Genomic DNA, 20,731 nt, shown 5'->3' with positions numbered 1-20,731 from the left:
ATTTAATTTGTTGTCTTATGTACCGAGGTACAGTGAAAAGCTTTTGTTGTGTGCTATCCAGTCAGCAGAAAGACAGTGTAGGCTATTAAAGAAGTATAGGTATGATAGCATTCAACAGAGGTTAGCTCCAGCATATTCGTGGGTCTCCCAAAATTGCCCAACTAATGCCATAAGGCACAGAAACAGGCACTTCAATCTAACAAAGCAGTGGCAAATAAAGAGATTACAGGTAGTTTTTGGGATGCAAATCAAAAGTTCTTGCACAATGACAGAAATAGGCAAAGAAAAATGAGCAGAACACTATTTAACGTACAGCAAATAAAATCCTTTCAAACTGATTTCAAGATGATCACTGGTTTGATTACATTACATCAGCACAATAAATACTGAGAGTTCAATTCTCAGATTGAGTGGGAAACTCACTATGAAGAAATATTCTGTGGAAGGAAAGCTTGTGCCTGACAATAGTGCAGCCTTTCTCTCCCACCCAAAGTGCTAGTTGCGAAATCTGATCAAATACTAAAACTGGGAAGCAAATTAACTCGCTGTCAGGCCTCAAGCTGACGTGCAGCCTTTTAAATTAGGGGAGATCAAGTATAAATTCCTGCTAGTATTTTCTATCTATGCCTAGAATTTCCTTAGTAGTTGCAATGGCAGAATAAACATGACCTGTGGGCATTTTATTTGTGAATCCAGTGAGCCTGTTTTTTAATGACCTAATAAGCATCAGGCCTGGCAAAGATAATGGTGTGTAAACATAGTGACTGGAATTATCTTCCTTCTTAGTCAGTCCTTTGCTTTTCATAAAATCATACGTGATCGGAACAGAATTAGGCTATTCGCCCCATCAAGTCTACTCCGCCAATCAATCATGGCTGATCTATCTGATACCTCCAAACCACATTCTCCTGCCTTCTCCCCGTAACCTCTAACATCTGTACTAATCAAGAATCTCTTTCTCTGGCTTAAATATATCCACTGACTTGGCCTCCACAGCCTGCTTTAGCAAAGAATTCCACAGATTCACCACACTCTGACTAAAGAAATTCCTCCTCATCTCCTTCTTAAAAAAACATCCTTTAATTCTGAGGCTATGACCTCTAGCCCTAGACTTGATCTCCAGACCAAACATCCTTTCCACTTCTACACTATCCAAGACTTTCTCTATTTTGTTCATTTCAATTAGGTCTCCCCTCATTCTTCTAAATTCCAGCGAGTAGAGGCCCAGGCCAGCGCTGTCAAACGCTCATCATATGTTAATCTACTCTTTCCTGGGATCATTCTTACAAACCTCATCTAGACCCTCTCCAGAGCCAGCACATCCTTCCGCAGATATAGTGCCCAAAATTGCTCACATATTCCAAATATGGCCTGACCAGCGCCTTCTAGTGCCTCAGAATTACTTCCTTGTTTTTGTATACAAGCCATCTCGAAATTAATGCTAGCATTGCATTTGCTTTTCATCCCATTGTATGAGTTCTAAAGCCAATCTGGGATGCAGAGATAGAATAACTGCACCCATCAGCTGCCTTAAAATAAGACCGGAGAAACCAGAGAAACTCACTCTTATTCCACTCTTCATTGTTCTGGAACAGTAGTAACTCTTCCAATCTGCAATTACCAAAGGAATATATTTTAATAATTAATACTTGACTTGGAACCCTGCAGGACAGTGCAAGGAAGTTTTATTTTTCCATGTATTATCTTTTAGCAATTAAAGTACATGAATTGGCTAATTGCTTTTTATGCAAAAATGAAGAAAAATGCATGGTGCAAGATGTTATCCCATTTTCCGGCATTTAGTTTTAGTAATTTTGTAAATGTTAATTGCATAAATTTAAAAAAATATATATATTTTTTACATATATGCAAAACAAATGAACAGAAGTGCTGACAATACTTATGTCTATATACAGTCATTTGGACCAAATAATGTGGCACAGCACTGCATATTTTTTGGGATTCATGGGTGCTGAACCAATTCCAGTATATAGTTCATTCATCGTGTAGGTGTGAGTTTATGTTGAGTTGTGTTGAATACTACATCCAGGAGGATAGTCGTCGTGGCTATCCCTCGAGGTCGAGGATGATGGTCTACATTCTATTGTTTTTATGAACTCTCAGGTGGCTTATGAGTCCAATCCTGGCTTTGAAAGTTCTTCGACATTCATGATATGTAATTCCAGATGGCAGATCGGGCGTTGGTTGTTGCTGCCTCTCTTTCCTTTTTCTGCCAGGGGGTATGGAGAGAAGTCAGGTACGGGATACTGAGTTGGATGATCAGCCATGATCATATTGAATGGCGGTGCAGGCTCAAAGGGCCGAATGGCCTACTCCTGCACCTATTTACTATGTTTCTATGTTTCTATGTTTCTCTTTTCTTCTAATTCTGCACATCACTTGGCTTTGAAAGTCGCTGTTCCTTCTTGGATGATGGTTCGCCAGAGTTTCCTTTCCTTGGCATTGGTTTCCCAATTGTTGATGTCGATTGTACATTTCTTCTTGCTGGCTTTTAAGGCATCTTTGAATCTCTTCTTTTGTCCGTTTGCCTTCTTTAAGCTGGGAGTAGAAGGTTTGCTTTGGTAGACGCTCGTCTTCCATCCGAACAACATGACCGCCCCATCTTAGTTGGTTCTTGATGACAAAGGCTTCGATGCTAGATGTTTTCGCTTCATTCCGCATGCTTACATTGGTTCTTCTGTCTTCCCAATTGATATTTAAGCTGCTTTGAAGACATCGTTGATGGAATTTTCCAAGTGTTTTCAGATGGCGTCGGTATGGTGCCCAGGTTTCTGATGCATACAGGAACTTTGGAATCACCACTGCCTTATACACTAACATTTTGGTGTCTGTTCGGATGTCATGGTTTGAAAGACTCTCGTTCGAAGAAATCCAAAAGCTGTTCCCGCACACTTAAGACAATGTTGGATTTCGTCATCAAGGTCGACATTGGAGGAGAGGTGACTTCCAAGGGACGGAAAGTGATCCACATTTTCCAGGGTTGTTTCACCAAGTTGAATTGACTGTTCTTTCCGATTTGTCTCAGTTAGTGACGATTAGTAGATAACCTGAGTCTTGGGGTTGATGGTTAGTCCAAGTTTCGTGTCTGCACTGTTGAAGGCAGTCAGGATCTGTTGCAGATGATTTTCTGAGAGAGCTGCAACACAGTTGTCGTCTGTGTATTGGAACTCGATGAGGGAGCTCATAGATGTTTTAGTTTTGGACTTGAGACGGGCAAGATTGAAACGTCTGCCATCTGTTCTGTAGACGATTTCGATTCCTGGGGGTAGGGCATCCTGGATGATGTGGATGGTTGTCGCAATGAAGATGGTGAACAATGTTGGGGCAATCACGCATCCCTGTTTCACTCCTGAACTGACTTGAAACGACTCACAGTTGCTGTAGCTGGCCATGACTGTGGAAAACATGTCATCGTGGAGAAGTCTCAGGATACAAATGTACTTTTCAGGACATCAAAGGTGGATAGGGACATCCCATAAGAGTTCCCTTGATACCGAGTCGAAGGCCTTAGTGAGGTCGATGAATGCCATGTACAAATGCTACATCCAGGAGGACAGTATTGGATAAATGTCCAGAGTTGCAACACTGATCTGATGCATCTGCAAAACCATTCAGCATGTCATGTCATGTGTAAGAAGGAACTGCTGGTTTAAACCAAAGATAGACACAAAATGCTGGAGTAACTCAGCGGGACAGGCAGCATCTCTGGAGAGAAGGAATGGGTGACATTTCGGGTCGAGACCCTTCTTCACAAGAAAGGTCTCAACCTGAAACGACATCCATTTCTTCTCTCCAGCGATGCTGCCTGTCCTGCTGAGTTACTCCAACATTTTGTATTCATTGCATGTCATGTCATGTGGTGTCTATGGAAAGAAAGTTAACATTTCAGGTTGAAGACCCCTTGGCTGTACTAGGAAAAAGGCAAACAAGTTAGAATAAAGTTGTAGAGCTGATGGGTTGGGGGATATAGGACGAGAAGAGTGTAGGGGGGGGGGACAAAGTGATGCAGGACTGCCACTTTACAGCTCAGCATTCCAGCAAGTCATTTCTCTTAACCTCACGTAACTGAATAATGGATTCATCAGCAGGAATAACCCTTGCACCCACCATTGCTTAAGAGTCTTTAAACTATTTAACAGTGCTCTAAACTTTATTTATTGATGATTCTCACTTGCTTTTATAAGGGCTCCATAACTATTTGATGCTTTCTAGATAGCAGCTTATGATATGACCGATGCTGAAGGACTTTATCCCAACCAAATTGCTCCCAGAGATGGTTCATACATCGGAATAGCTTGTGGAGTGGAACATTACTGCAAAAAAGAGCAGAGGCCAAGATGTTTGGCAAAGCATGAAAGGAACAAAGTGAGACTCTCAGCAAATGGATATGTCCACTCACACCATTCTGAAACCAAGCCTATTACCTAGATGTCTGGATAAACCATGGTGTTACACAAAGCTGTCTCCCAATTTCTGTTTTGTCTCGTTTCTTGTTCTTGTTCTGTGCTGCCTGTAGCAAGAAATTCTCATCTACATAACTACTGATACTTACAAGTAGGACCAAGTGAATCTGCAAGCATGGGTGGTACAGGAACTAACCACAAAATATAAGTAATTTGACACTGATTGGACATGTGGAATGAAGAGTTAACATCACTGCACTTGGCTGTTCTGTTACATGAGTAGATCAGTAATTCAGCCACTTTCACCTTGAAGAAGCTATACACCTGAATTGGTTTGGCAGAATCTGATGTGTGGAATGATGGCAAGGTCACATACTCTTAAGTGTATAAAGTGTTTTTTGATCATCATTTTAAGTTCTTTAGTTGACTTAGTGTCATGTCTGTACATATCACACTTAGTTCCGTGGTTTCAGAAATCAAATGGTATTAAAATACTTGTATGAAAATGCCATTAATAGATATATTGAAATTATATTCCGATTCCCGAAATAAAATTCTGTGAGTCATTAAATTCTGCTTGTTATTACACAGGCGCTGCCTGAACTGGTGACTATTTCTGAGTATATCCTGTTTCATTTCAAATTTCCAGCCTATCCAGTGTTTTGCTTGTCTTGTATCACGCAGTTCAAGTCACGACTTGGAAATCACGACTTGCCACGTGGTTCACCTGTTTGTGTGGGAGTCAGGTGGGAACTGACATTCACACAATCACACTCACATTAATAACCTGCATCCTACCTTCAGACTGAGTAGCGCAGTAAGATTTAAAGTTACATTTCCCTATATTTTATGTGGTTAAATATTTTTCGATATTTTTCAATATTGTTTTTTGACAGCAGTTGTGAAAGAGAGTATTTTATTTTTACGGACAATGCAGATTCAAGTCTTGGTCAGATATTCTATCATTCAGTTACTACCCAACTCCAGGTACCAAGACGAGCTGGCGATGACTCGCATCTTCCAGGTAACTAAGTTGGAACCTGCAGATCTGCAGATCTGGATGTTTTGATGCAGTTGCAGATGCAGAACTCCATTCATGTGAAAGTGCTTTCCATATTCTCTGTGGTAGACAAAAATGCTGGAGAAACTCAGCGGGTGAGGCAGCAACTATGGAGCGAAAGAAACGTCGTCTATTACCTTCACTCCATCGATGCTGCCTCACCCGCTGAGTTTTTCCAGCATTTTTGTCTACCTTCGATTTTCCAGCATATTCAGTTCCTTCTTAAACATCCCTATTTTCTGTGATAGATAGGAAAAGATCAGTTGCCTAAGTTCAGTTATTCATTATTTTACCTTATTTTAATCATTGCTTGGTGTTTTCATGTATTGATAATTTATTTTTTTAGTTTTAATGATAATATTTTTAATTACTTAAAACAATCATAATAGATTTGCATGATTTTGATCAGAGACATTTCATAATGCTTGGCCTCCTGTCAAGGCAGAATGCAACCTGAGACCTATTTGCTAACCTCATGCTGGTCACTCACCATGTGGACAAAATAACTGCAGGTAGGCAGGGATCCACAGGTGATAAGTGTGGGTGTTAGGCAGATTCGAACTCGATTTGACCCACTATCCCTTTTAAGTTAATTTTTACAAATTACACTTGACAAACTGTTGGGGGTGATGTATTTTAGTGAATTTGAACTTCTGTTAGCACTTTGCTGTAGATTTAGTTTAGTTTAATTTAGGTTAGAAATACAGCGCGGAAACAGGCCCTTCGGCCCACCGAGTCCTCACCGACCAGCAATCCCAGCACAGTAACACGATCCTACACACACTAAGAGCAATTTACTCTTATACCAAGCCAATTAACCAATAAACCTGTACGTCTTTGGAGTGTGGGAGGAAGCCAAAGATCTCGGAGAAAACCCATGCGGTCACGGGGAATGAACACATTTCGTACAAGCAGCACCCGTAGTCGTGATCGAACCTGGGTCTCCGGTGCTGCAAGCGCTGTAAGGCAACAATTCTACCACTGCGCCACTGTGCCTCCCTGTTAAATAAGTATCAAATTATTTTGAAGAGGAGCACCATAATACTGTTTGTGTTGGCCAAGACATATCACCAGATCACAAAGGAACAAATGATTCAGTTATCACGGCACATCGGTTTATAGGATATTTTCCATGTGTACATTATGCGTCTGAGCACTTATCAGAAACATTGCCTGTAAAAAGTCTTTGATACGTCCAAAAGCATGTTCCATTTTCTTCTTAATTTAAGTAGAAAGAAGAATAAATTCTTCAACTAAAAAAATAATTGCTTCAACGAACATGTTCCTGATATTACTAATCCACCAATTTAACACTCAACAGAAATAAAATATTTTGCTCAATTTTGTTTTCTTTTGGTAGTTAGCATTTTACAAATGTGAGAAAATCACCTTGTGATGTGAATAGTACAGTTTATAAATGAATAGACTTCAATCTATGTACAGGATAATTTTCCAAAGGATTTAAATGTGGATATTTGAAAAGTTTTTCACTGATATGTAACTATCTTCATTAGACAAAAATATGGATTTCTTTAGCTGTGGATTAGTAAAAGGATTAACTTGACAACATGCATTCAGTACATTGGACCTGCATGTGGGATTGATCAAAATTAAGCTGATTTATACCCCAGGGAATAATTTCAACGTCTATTTGCTATTCCAAAAGACTTGGCACCATTAGTGAACCTGGATTTTGTGTTGTTTTGGATTCAAGGATATTTTTCTCCAGACCAACCTATTCATTAGCTGGAATTCTTTCTTGGAAATGATTTTAAAATTCTGTAGTGGATTAATTGTAATGATTGCAGTTGAATCATTTACGCATAGTGGATTGTACAGGAATTAGCATTGACGAAAATATTACACAGACATAAAGCCAAATTATGCATTTTTGATGGAGGTAATAATCCTTTCCACACGATGTCTATCTTGAAATAGAAGAGAGAAAAATTCAATACAATTGAAATCAGTGGGACACTTTATCGCCTTCAGTGTTTCATCATGCTAATTGATCCATTTTTAAAACTCGAGCTCAGGATCTGCTAAACATAATTTAAAATGGATCCAATTTTTCCCTTTTACCTTTTCATTTTGGATGGTTTGCTTCTCTACAACCTTAAATGATTTTGGAACTCATAAAAACAAAGAAAGTGCTGCAGGAATGAAAGAATGCTTTTATTCTATTTTGTCCTCTACTTTTACAAAGTTGGTTACATTGTTTGCTGATGCCACAATATTAGCAACTAAGCAGCATGGATGGCTAGGATAATAGAACTGAGATCTGAGAGCTTTTACTTTGATCACATTTAACAGACATAATCTCAATGTGTAAAGCAAGCAAAATCAGGGGGTTAGCTTTTGATATTTTGGCTTGAAGGATCATCACATCTGCCCAAACTCAGGCAAGCATGTCATGTTAAAGGCCAGATTGCAGGATGGACAAATGAATCAATGTTCTAAGCTGCTAAGAATTCTAGCTCATTCTTTGTGCCAGAATTGTTCAAGAGTCAAGAGAGTCAAAAATGTTCAACTGTCATATTTCCTACCATGGAATAATGACATTTTTACTGCAGTAGCATAACCAGTTTGTAAACACAAAACACAGGACAGATATTTTGAGTCATGATTCTGCATCAGGCCAACTGAATTTTTCCAGCAGTTTGTTTTTTGTTCCAGACTACTACAGTTTCTGCAGTCACTGTAGTCAACTGTTGTGGTTTAATTGCACAAAGGTAGACATCACAAAGAATGCCACGAGTGTCATGATGCCATGAGTACCAATTAATGTACTCTGTTTTAGTTGAAAGATAAATGCTGGTCAAGATATTAGGTGGAAGTCCTTTGACCTTATATGAATAATGACATGAAATCTATTCTGCCCCTTACCATAGAGTCTATGATGCTATGTCAGAGTCATGTAGCGTGGAACTAGGCTCCTCTGCCTAACTTGCCCATACCGACCAACATGCCCCATCTATATTGGTCCCACCTACCTGCATTTGTCCCATATCCCTCTAAACCTATCCTATCCATGTACCTGTCTAATTGTTTCTTAAATGTTTCAATAGTCCCTGTCTCAACTCCTTCCTCTGGCACCTCATTCCATACACCCACCAGGCATTGAAAAAGTTAACGCTCACATTCTTATTAAATCTTTCTCCCCTCACTTTAAACCTATGACCTCTGGTTCGCGATTCTTCCACTCTAGGCAAGAGACTCTGTGAGTCTGCCCGATCTATTCCGCTCATGATTTTATACACCTTTATAAGATCCTCAAGTACTCGAAGGAATAGGGTCGCAGTCATTATCAATAATTATCCAATTTGTGTACTCGACAACTCCAACACAAAGAAAGGTACTCAGTTTCCTCTCAGTAAACACTAAACATATCATGAAAAATATTATTTGTCATAAGGTCATAAATAATAGGAGCAGAATTAGGTTATTTGGGCCATCGAGTCTACTCTGCCATTCAATCATGGCTGATATATCTCTCTCTCCTAACCCAATTCTCCTGCCTTCTCCCCATAAACCCTGACACCCATATTAATCAAAATCTATCTATCTCTGCTTTAAAAATATCCATTGACTTGGCCTCCACAGCCTTCTGGGACAAAGAATTCCACAGATTCGCCATCCTCTGACTAAAGAAATTCTTTCCCATCTCCTTCCTAAAGGAACACCCTTTATTTCTGAGGCTTTGACCTCTAGTCCTAGACTCTCCCACTAGTGGAAACATCCTCTCCACATCCACTGTATCTAAGCCTTTCACTATTCTGTATGTTTCAATGAGGTCCCCCCTCATTCTTCTAAATTCTAATGAGTACAGGCCCAGTGCCACCAAATGCTCATCATAAGTTAACACCCTCATTCCTACGAACATTCTTGTAAACATTCTCTGGACCCTCTCCATTTGTCCTTCTATTAATTCAGAAGCTGAAAAACAGGCTTTACAACAGTTATGCTCAAGGCAATATTTGGCAGGATATTGCTGGTGCAAATATTTTACATGCTGCTTTACAAGATTTCATCCAAAACTGAATTGTTAAATGAGATCTGGTTCTGATGTATATAATTGAATTTTAAAATTCAATAGGTTTGAGATGAAGGGAGAAAGATTTAATAGGAATCTCATGGGTAACCTTTTCACACAAAGGGTGCTGGGTGTATGGAACGAGCTGCCAGAGAAGGTAGTTAAGGCAGGGACTATCGCAGTTTAAGTTTAAGAAACAATTAGACATGTACATGAATAGGACAGGTTTAGAGGAATATGGGCCAAATGCAGGCAGGTGGGACTAGTGTTGATGGGATATGTTGGCCAGTGAGGGCAAGTTGGGATATACAGCCTGTTTCCAGGCTGTATGTTTCTACTAATCAATGAAAAGCAGATACATGATTCAATGTGGATTATACCACTGATGCTATGGTGACAACTTTCTATCCCAAACACTCAGTGTGCTTACAGCATGATTGGAGTGTGAAACCTTACTCGTGTATTATTTAAAGATCCTAAATTTGCCTGAGCTTCTACTGAAAAGTCCAATGGTCAGGTTTCCTCAGGTTGGATCACCCTTCCCTTAGGTAAGTTGATCTCTTCTATTTTCTTGATAAAATAAAGGACTGGTAAAAAAGGAATAAAAACAAACTGGGCTAATATTACAGCTGGATTACTAGTGGCTCTAGCCATCTCTAACATGGCTGACATTTCAGTCAGCTAACATCCCACTGGCTATCAAAGACATGTGGTGCTTCTAATCATGCCTTATCCCCCTTCTTTGCTGCTCAAAGGCAAATTATATGTAAGTTGCCTTATTGAAATGACTTTGGGTATTTAAATTAACTGGCTCCTGCTTTCTTTGTCAACAGCAGTATTGAGCGTGATTAGCAGTGATCTCCAGACTGCAGTATTGGTGCGTAAAATTTAAAGCATACTTCATTTCGTTCATTTTAAATAAAAAATCATAGAATAATGGTTTTGTTTCATTTCTGATTCATAATTTTCACAAAGCCTTTCAGGTTTACCTTTTGACTGAGTGTCTTATTTCTTGCTGAGTCTCTCAAAGAACATTAATTATATTGTGGCAATTCAGCCTGAACATTAATTGACAATTTTTTGGCCATAACTGTGAAATAATATCATCTTCGTTATGGAAATTGAAGTCCACAGACTGATTAATTTTAATGAGAAATTGATAATATGCAATGAACTCCAGTTTCTTTGGAATATATAGCTGTTACAGATGAAACATTGATACAAATACATCTATTGATGCTCCTGAACACATCATCAGTGATGTAACCTGGGGTCATTGGGTGTTTTGGGTCTTTCAACATCAGACACCCTCACCCAGGCGACCCAGCCGTGGTTGATCAGACCACGACTTGTGTTCAGGTGGCATTCGCTCCTCCCCATGGACCTTCTCTCCTGATCCAGAGACATCTCGAGGCCTTCTCCGCTGCCTCTGTGGTGTTCTTGATGGCCCTTCTCCTTGCCACTCCGTTGATGCCCAGTGCACTCAAGGCTTTGTAGAGCGATTGCCCTGCAAAACCTCTGCAGCCAACCTCGATGGGCATACACCTTGCCTTCCAGCCTGGCTTGCGGCAGTCTATGACCAACTCTTCATACTTGGCCATCTTCCTCTCGTGGGCCTCCTCCAGACGGTCCTCCCACGGCACTGTCAGTTCTAACAAGACGATGCTTTTGGTCACCTCTGAGACCAGGAGGATATCTGGCCTCCGGGTGGTCGTGGCAATGTGCTGTGGGAACTTCAGCTGTTTCACCAGGTCTACAGAAAGCTGCCAGTCCTGCACAGTCGCCAGGATTCCTGACGGATTCCGGGCTGCTGTGGTTCTTGGCAGCTGCACTCCGGCCTTCATGAAGGTGATCATCTGCGTGGTGGGGCGTGCTCGTCTACAGCTGCTGATTCCCATGCTGATGGCTTCTGTAATGGGTTTAAGAACCTGGTCATGACGCCAGGTATACCGGCCCTGCCCAAGAGCCTTTGGGCAACAGCTCAGATGTGTTCCAATGTCCCCTTGCCCGAGCATTGCGGGCAATCTGAAGATTCCGCTTTGCCCCAGATGAAGAGGTTCGATGGGCTGGGCAGGACATCATACACTGCCTGGACCAGGAACTTGATGCGCTGTGGTTCAGCCTGCCAGAGCTCAGTCCATGTGACCTTTCGGTCCATGGCCTGCTCCCACCTTGTCCAGGCTCCCTGCTGCCTCAATCCAACTGCTCTGGTACACCTCTCCTCCTCCACCACTGCCCTCACTTCCTCCTGGACCAGCCTGCGCCTCTCCTTCCCCTTGGCCTTGTCAAACTGGGGAGATGGGAAGATTCCCAAGCCAGCTCTTCCCCGAGTCACTGCTCCCACCAGGATGCTGATTGTAAACAAAAGTGTTGGGAGCAAGATGCCATGCCACATCTGTAAATGGAGACGAAATCCGGTCAAAACTACAAATTCTCTTCAATAATTCATCCGAGATGTTGTGCTTAGTTGTTAATTTATGAACTTTCAAGAGAAATTGATCATGATTGCATTCATGCATGCCGTCCATCAGATTGGTAGCAAAAGTAATTGGCAAAATGGTGGCTGCTTTTCCAGCCACACAATTTGGACCTTTACATTACCAAAATTTACAGAGAGCAAAAATACAAGCACTCAAAATCAATGCTGGTCATTTTGACAGACCAATGTAGCTACCAATCAAAGCTATAATGGAACTAAAATGGTGGATAGATAACATTTGGCTTTGTTTCAATCCAATCATTATCAGCAACCCTTTTATGGTGCTACAAACTGATGCCAGTGCACTTGGTTGGGGTGCCACCAATTCCATCTCCAGCTGTGGAGGTAGATGGACTGCTCAGGAGGCATCATTATTACTAACACTGGGCATAAACTACCTGGAAATGTTGGGTGCATTCTGTGGCCTAAAGTCATATTGTACTGGGTCATATCATCAGCATGTTAGACTACAGATTGACAATACCACCGTGGTAGCATATATCAACCATATGGGTGGAAACAAATCGACTTCATGTGACAATCTGGCTGATACAATTTGGCAGTGGTGTATCCAGAGAGATATTTGGATATCAGCTACTTACCTACCAGATAAACTAAATTTAGTGGCAGACACCAGGTCACGCAAATTTAATGAAAACACCGAATGGATGTTGAATAAAAAGTATTTGCTGATATTACAGCACGATATGGAACACCAGATATTGATCTATTCACATCCAGGCTTAATCACCAGTTATCAAATTATGTTTCATGGGAACCAGACCCTGGGGCAGCGACGACAGATGCATTTTCGCTGCATTGGGGAAAATTGTTTATTTATGCATTCCCTCCTTTCTGCCTCATCAGTTGGGTATTAAGGAAAATGCAGCAGGACTCTGCGTCTGGTATTTTGGTAGTACCTGATTGGCCTACTCAACCATGGTTCCCAGTGATGATGAACATGGTATTAGAACCATCCCGAATAGACCAGACTTATTGGTTCATCCCGTAACAAGGGATAGCCACCCATGCCATAACTATTTGAATTTATTAATTTGTAGAGTTTAAAAATACCTCTACTACAGCTGGGACTGACGGACCGAACAGTGAACATGATTTCGGCGGCCCAAAGACAGTCCACCAAAAAACAGTATCTGGTCTATATCAGGAAGTGGGAGATGTATTGTAACAAAAACAGCATCACCTACAGAGATATGAACATCCCGTCTGTTCTGGAATACCTGGCAGGCCTCCATTATGATGAGGGGCTCAGTTATAGTGCCATCAACTGCGCCAGAAGTGCCTTATTGACTTATCTATGGCAAGGAACAGAGCGTCACTCTGTTGGGACTCACCCACTGGTAACAAAACTTATGAGGGAAATTTTTAATACCAATCCCCCGAGAACCAGGTACTCCCAAATATGGGATGTAAATATTGTCCTGAAGATGCTCAGGAATTGGTCTCCAGCAACAACTCTGTCCCTACATAGACTGACATTAAAAACAGTCATGCTAATGGCATTGGTCATGGCACAAAGGGTACAGTCATTACATAAATTAAGACTGGACAACATGACTTCTTCATCTGAAAACATTACATTTCATATTTATGAATTAGTGAAACAGAACAGACAGGGATCAGCGGGCCTCAATATCGAATTTAGGTCTTACCTAACAGATGATCGCCTCTGTATAGTAAAACATTTGTCCTTATATATGGAGAAAACGAAAATCATCAGAGGCAATGAGAAGGCACTTTTAGTCAGCCATAAGCAACCCCACAAAAAAGTGTCGGTCCAGACCATCTCAAGATGACTAAAACAGGTTCTAACACAGGCTGGGGTGGATACTAATATTTTAAATCTCATTCCACCAGGGCTGCAGCTACATCGGCAGCTATGCAGTTGGATGTACCAATGGACCAAATCCTCAAGGCAGCAGGATGGTCAGGGGAAAAAACATTCCAACTATTTTTTATCATAAACCAGTCATTAAACCTGGAACATTTGCAGAAACAATTTAAGTTCTGTAATTTAATTACCCCATAAATAGGGGCTATAATTTGTGTTAATCAATTCATGGATTTCAATGTCGGATTCATGTCTAAAATATGTTGACACAATTCCTCCTACAGTCATTAAGGCAGATGTGATGCATGGACTCGTTTCCACTGCATGAAATCACAGAGCTTTGAAATCTTCACGTAGTCACTCACGTGACTCCGAAGTAAAATAGTAAGATTAAACGAGAACTTACCAGTTCGAAGTTTGATCATTATTTTATGAGGAGTACGTTGAGGGAATACGTGTCCTCCGCTCCCACCCATGATCATATACTCAACTGGTATTTCTTTCTCTAATCTTACTATAAGTCATTACAGTTATCTGTGATTTCACACTGCTGCTTTGAAGAATGACACGCATACGTCCTGGCGGGGTTCTTCACGTATTCCTCAACATACTCCTCATAAAATAATTATCAAACTACGAACTGGTAAGTTCTCGTTTAATCTTACTATTCTCTGCCACAGAAGGCAGTAGAGGCCAATTCACTGGATGAATTTTAAAAAGAGTTAGATAGAACTCAGATAGAACTCAGGGGGGCTAGTGGAATCAAGGGATATGGAGGCTGCAAGGTGACTTGGATAGGCTGGGTGAGTGGGCAAATGCATGGCAGATGCAGTATAATGTGGATAAATGTGAGGTTATCCACTTTGGTGGTAAAAACAGGAAAGCTGACTGTTATCTAAATATTATCTAAATGAAAGACTGGATAGACTCGGATTGTACTCTCTAGAATTTAGGAGATTTCGGGGAATCTTATAGAAACGTACAAAATTCTTAAGGGGTTGGACAGGCTAGATGCAGGAAGATTGTTCCCGATGTTGGGGAAGTCCAGGACAAGGGGTCACAGCTTAAGGATAGAAGGGAAATCCTTTAAAACCGAGATGCAAAAAACATTTTTCACGCAGAGAGTGGTGAATCTCTGGAACTCTCTGCCACAGAATGTAGTTGAGGCCAGTTAATTGGCTATATTTAAGAGGGAGTTAGATGTGGCCCTTGTGGCTAGAGGGATCAGGGGGTATGGAGACAAGGCAGATACGGGATACTGAGTTGGATGATCAGCCATGATCATATTGAATGGCGGTGCAGGCTCGAAGGGCCGAATGGCCTACTCCTGCACCTATTTTCTATGTTTATATGTTTTTATGAAGGCAGGCACGGGTTACTGATTGTGGATGATCAGCCATGATCACAATGAATGGCGGTGCAGACTCGAAGGGCCAAATGGCCTCCTTCTGCACCTATTTTCTATGTCTCTATGTCATCATTGACACCAAAGTCTCTTGTTCATCTGCACTTTTAAAATTGTGCCAATTATGGAGTATTGCATTCCTCCTGAAGGGAATCATTTAATATTTTTTCGCTGAAACTCTGTTGTACTGTCAAGTAGATTTCTTAGTGTTATTGCTTGCAAATAAAGAGAATTCGAGATGTAAACAGAACATTAATTAATTGCAGTAACCCTCAATAAAATTGCAGTGCAACAATACAACAAGAGTTTATATACACACATATTCTTTCCCCTTTCATGAGAATATAAACCTATGCATTCAATTAAGTGATTAACCTACATGAAATGATGCAACCAATTAACTAATTATAATAAAAATTACAGTAAAACTAAACATCTGCTCTTTCTGATTATTCAGAAATCCTGATGATTTGACATTTAGCTCACCAGCTGATGTTTGACATCGTCTGTTCTGCCTTCACTGGGGCCCTGATATCCTCCCGATTCACCAAGCCTAATCCCCACTCACCTTTGTGACTTACTCAGGCCTCAGTTCCCACACTCCCTTTCACACACTGGGGCCGTGGTTCCCGCATTCACTTCCAATTTAACAGTGCCCAGGTTTCTACATTCCCTTCTCTTTCAACATGTCCCAGCACCCGCACTCCCCTTATTGATGCTCTACTTCCCATGTTCCCACCAAATCCACTGGGTCCCAATTCTCAGGAGCCTCTTTCCTGTGCTCCCTTTAAACTCACTGAGTTTATTTATCATTCTATTGTGTACCATTTTTTCAAAACATAGAATTAAAATTAAAATGTTTTGGAGTATTAATTTTAATAACATCCAATAGTCTGGAAAATCTGTTAGTTCAGCACCACTAAAGTCCCAAGCAAGTCAAATAATGGAGTTTTACTGTATATTAATATGCAGTTATAAAATCAGTCTCACAATACCTTACTCCCTTTGTTCACTAATCTTTTCACTTCAGGTTGTATTTGACTTCCTCCACTCCAGCTGGTACTCTTACACCTAGTTTAGTTTAGTTTAGTTTAGAGATACAGCTTGGAAACAGTCCCTTCAGCTCACCGAGTCTGTGCCAACCAGAGATCTCCTTGAAGACTTGTACCTCCACCTAAGTCGCTCTGTCCCTCCCCCAACCAAGTCGAACTAAGATGGTGCCTACCTGAGGTGACATTTTGCTAGCGGCACAACAAAAAATCTTCAAATATAGTATTTCTGAGCTCACCTGTATCAAACAATCTGCAGAAATCAACGATGTAAGTAACGAGCTGCAAACGCATTTAAATGCATTAGTGCTACTGCGAACTCCCAAAGATAGCGACTGTAAGGGAATCCCTGATCAGAGTGGAATCCCTGACCTCGCAGAGGCGCGCAGGTACAGTAATTACCAAAGATCTTATAGCTCTGCTATAGGATCTTTGGTAATTACTGCACCGGGGAGGCCTTTATGGAATCCGGAATTGAATAAGGTATGAGCTCTGAACTGCAAAAGACTAAATTATTATTTGTTATTTGGACTATATTTGTTATTTATTGAACTTTTAATTTTTTTCCTGTTATTAACAATGTTTACATATTCACATATTCTGTTGTGCTGCAGCAAGTAAGAATTTCATTGTCCCGTCCGGGACATATGACAATAAAACACTCTTGACTCTTGACTCTTGACTCTTGACTTGACTGTAGATCAGTGCATGTTCCTTTAACCATAGTGACCTCCCCATTACTAACCACTCCCCATTGTCTCCAGTATAATTGTAGTGTCCCCACCTCTAGCTCGCTCTCTAGCTCCAGTGATGACCACGGACAGCTACAGCATAGTGCAAAAGAGTTAGTTTAATAAACAGTTACAGTAAAAGACTTGTGTGTGCAGTAAGTCATTTTACATGGTGTCACAGCGGTAGACCTGCGTCTCCTGTTTATCGGTTTTTGTTTTATTATTTCTTTCTCCTAGTCCTTCCCTCCGTTCGTTTTATCATGTCCCACTCCTGTCGTCGACCAGACACGTTGGTTTTCGACACGGACATTGTCCATCGCTGGACCGTGTTCCAGCGCGATTTCGAACACTACATTGCCATTGCCCATCCTGATGCCACTCCTGCTGTACAGGCTCACCTGTTGCTCAACCTCGCGGGACCTGCAGCTATGGATCAATATGCATCGTTCCATTTCGCCGCCGGAGAGGACCGTAACGACCCGGTATGTCTCATCGCTAAGTTCACTGCCCTCTGTGATATACCCACCAACAACATCATAGAACGCTTCAAATTCTTCCAGAGGCAGCAGCTGCCAGGCGAGCCTGTCGGCACTTATATTGCCGCCTTGCATCACCTGGCTCAGCGCTGCCGCCTTGACACAATCACCCCTGACGAATTAATTAGGGACGTCCTGGTTAATGGTCTCCGCAACGATAGACTGCGTGAGCAGCTCCTAGTGAAACCCGATCTGACACTGCGGGATGCTATGTATGCTGCCCGCATGTCCGAAGCCGTTGGTTCCGTGTCCAGACAGGCTTCCCAGGACATTAACTTCACCGGTCAAGCCGGTCGCCTGACTACCCGACGAAACCCAGCGGCTCTCCCCATAAAGGTCGCCACCTCGACTGTCCCGCGCCGCTGCCCTAACTGTCATTTTACAGCACATCCCTCAAACGTTTGCCCCGCACAGGGCAAGACCTGTCTTTCCTGTGGCAAACTCAACCATTTTTCTGCCGCCTGCCGTTCCCGTGGGAAGCCCGTCCCTGCTCCGAGAAGGAGTCTAAACAACCTCGCCGATCTAAACAACCTTGCACTCCCTGATAGCGCTCTGCTTTCTCAGTACGAGCTGGAGGAGCTCCCAGACTCTGATGCACTCCCCTCCCATGAAGATCCAACTATTTTTTCACTCTTGGGTGCACCTGCTCTGATTACGGATCCCTCTGTGCATGTTACTGTGAACGGCCATTCCTTTTCAGCCAAGGTCGATACTGGCGCTTTCGCCAATGTTATGTCAATAAGCCTTTTCAAGCAGATCAGATCTGGTGAGAAAGTTCTTCCTGGCGACACCTGCCTCCATGCCTACGGGGGGGGCGTCCTGGTTCCCGTGGGTAAGGCAACTCTTATCTGCACAGTTCTAGAGACCTCTCGGCCCCTCACTTTCCACCTTCTGGACTCTGACAACGTCACCCTGCTGGGCGCCCGTGCGTGTCAGGACCTGGGGCTAGTCTCATTCCACCACAGCATTCACCTGGTGCAGGCCCCCATGGACCCACTGACCGAGTACCCCGACCGCTTTGATGACGTTCTGGGCAAGCTGCCCTGCGACTATAAGATTGTTGTCGACCCGAGCGTCGACCCGGTGATTCGGCCGGCACACCGCGTCTCCTTTGCCATGAAGGGCCGCGTGGAGTCTACTCTGCGCGATATGGTGACCATGGGCATCCTCAAGGAGGTGAGCGCTCCCACCAGGTGGGTCTCCACCATGGTCGTCGCCGCCAAGAAGGACAAAAGCGAGATCCGGAGCGTCTCTGTACTGACACTGACGGATCTGAATCTGAATCTGAATCAACCCCAAGGACCTCAACCTTGCCATCAAGCGCCCCCACTACCCCATGCGGACGGTAGAGGACGTTGCTGCACAGGTCGGCCCTGCCACTGTCTTTTCTGTCCTGGATGCCAAGAGCTCCTTCTGGCAGATCCCTCTGGACGAACGCTCCTCATTCCTCACTACCTTCAGCACTCCCTTCGGCCGGTTCCGTTTCCTCCGCATGCCGTTTGGGATCAACTCTGCCAGCGAGGTTTTCCAGCGCACCATGGAACAGCTGTTTGCCGGCTTACCGTGCGCCATCATCGTGGATGACATTCTGGTGTACGGGAGGGACGTTGCTGAGCACGACCTGAACCTCCGCAAAGTCCTGGACAGAGCGCGGGTGATAAACCTCAAGCTTAACCCGAAGAAATGTCGATTCCGGGTCCCGGAAGTCACTTACGTTGGCCATGTCTTCACGGCAGGGGGTCTCAAGCCCGACCCCCAGAAAACGTCAGCGGTCACAGATATGCCCGCTCCTACCGACGTCCCTGGCCTGCAGCGCTTCCTGGGCATGGTCAATTACCTGGGTAAGTTTATACCCGACCTCAGTGAACTGAGTGCCCCCCTGCGGGAACTAATCAAAAAGGACTCCGCGTGGGTCTGGCTCCCGCACCACCAGTCGGCTTTCGTGACTCTGAAGTTGAAGCTTGCCGCTACCCCGACTTTGAAATTTTTCGATCTGCACCGACCCATTATCCTCACTTGCGATGCCTCCAAGTTCGGTCTCGGTGCCGCTTGTCTGCAGCTCTACGACGGCCTTCAGCTGCCCGTCTCCTACGCTTCTCGCACCATGACCCCTGCCGAGCAGCGCTATGCCCAGATTGAAAAAGAACTGCTTGCCGTGGTCTTCGCTTGCTCCAAGTTTAAAGACTACATCCTCGGCAACTCTTTCACCATCGAGACTGACCACCAGCCGTTGGTGACAATCCTGAATAAACCTATCCATGTTGCTTCTTCCCGGTTGCAGCGCATGATGCTGCAGCTCCAGCGTTTCACGTTCCAGATCGTCTACCGTAAGGGCAAAGACATGTTTGTAGCTGACACCCTGTCTCGTGCTCCGCTGCCTTCCGTTGTCCGCCACCCGTACGAATCCTCGGATCTTCTGGTACTAAACGTCAACATTGTTCCTTCACAGCAGATGCAGTCTCTGGTGCAACACACTGCTGATGATCCTGCCCTGCAACAACTTGCGGACGTTATCCGCCGTGGTTGGCCTGACCGTCGCTCCGAACTGCCTGCTGGCGCTGTACCTTATTTCCTCGTTCGCGATGAACTGGTGCTTCACGCCGGCGTGGTGGTAAAGGGTCACAAAGTCGTGGTGCCTGCCGCACTGCGGGATCATTACTTCCAGACTGCTCACAGCGGCCACCCTGGGGTGGAAGCTACTTTATCCCATGCCCAGAGCCAATTCTACTGGCCAGGTATGGCTCAGGACATCCGTGACAGGGTCTCCGCCTGCGCTGCCTGCAACACCCTGCACCCCCATCAGCAGCGCCAGCCTCTCCTGCAGCCGCCGGCTCCAGAGCTCCCATGGATGGCCGTTGCCACCGACCTCTTTGAGTGGCGCGGAAAGCACTTCCTGGTCCTGGTGGACTCCTATTCCAGCTGGTTCGAGGTCGATCAGCTGACCTCCATCACCTCTGCCGCTGTCATCGGGAAGCTTCGCCGCCACTTCTCCACCTTCGGCTCCCCGGTGACCCTCCGGTCCGACAACGGCAGCCAATTCTCCAGCGACGAGTTTAAAACCTTTGCTGCCCGTTGGAACTTTCACCACATTACCAGCAGCCCCGAGTTTCCTCAAAGCAACGGACTTGCTGAGCGGGCCGTACGTAGCGCCAAGGAGCTGCT

At 43.5% G+C, this 20,731-nt stretch overlaps 1 pseudogene; it reads left to right on the top strand.

Moving 5' to 3' along the window:
• Positions 1 to 3,540: 3,540 nt before the first annotated feature.
• LOC129696039 (uncharacterized) overlaps positions 3,541 to 20,731 on the top strand; it is a 31,356-nt pseudogene continuing 14,165 nt past the window's right edge.

The sequence above is a fragment of the Leucoraja erinacea genome, chromosome 4, assembly GCF_028641065.1.
Source record: "Leucoraja erinacea ecotype New England chromosome 4, Leri_hhj_1, whole genome shotgun sequence".
Classification (NCBI taxonomy): domain Eukaryota; kingdom Metazoa; phylum Chordata; class Chondrichthyes; order Rajiformes; family Rajidae; genus Leucoraja; species Leucoraja erinaceus.
This window is presented reverse-complemented; position numbering and strand designations above follow the sequence as displayed.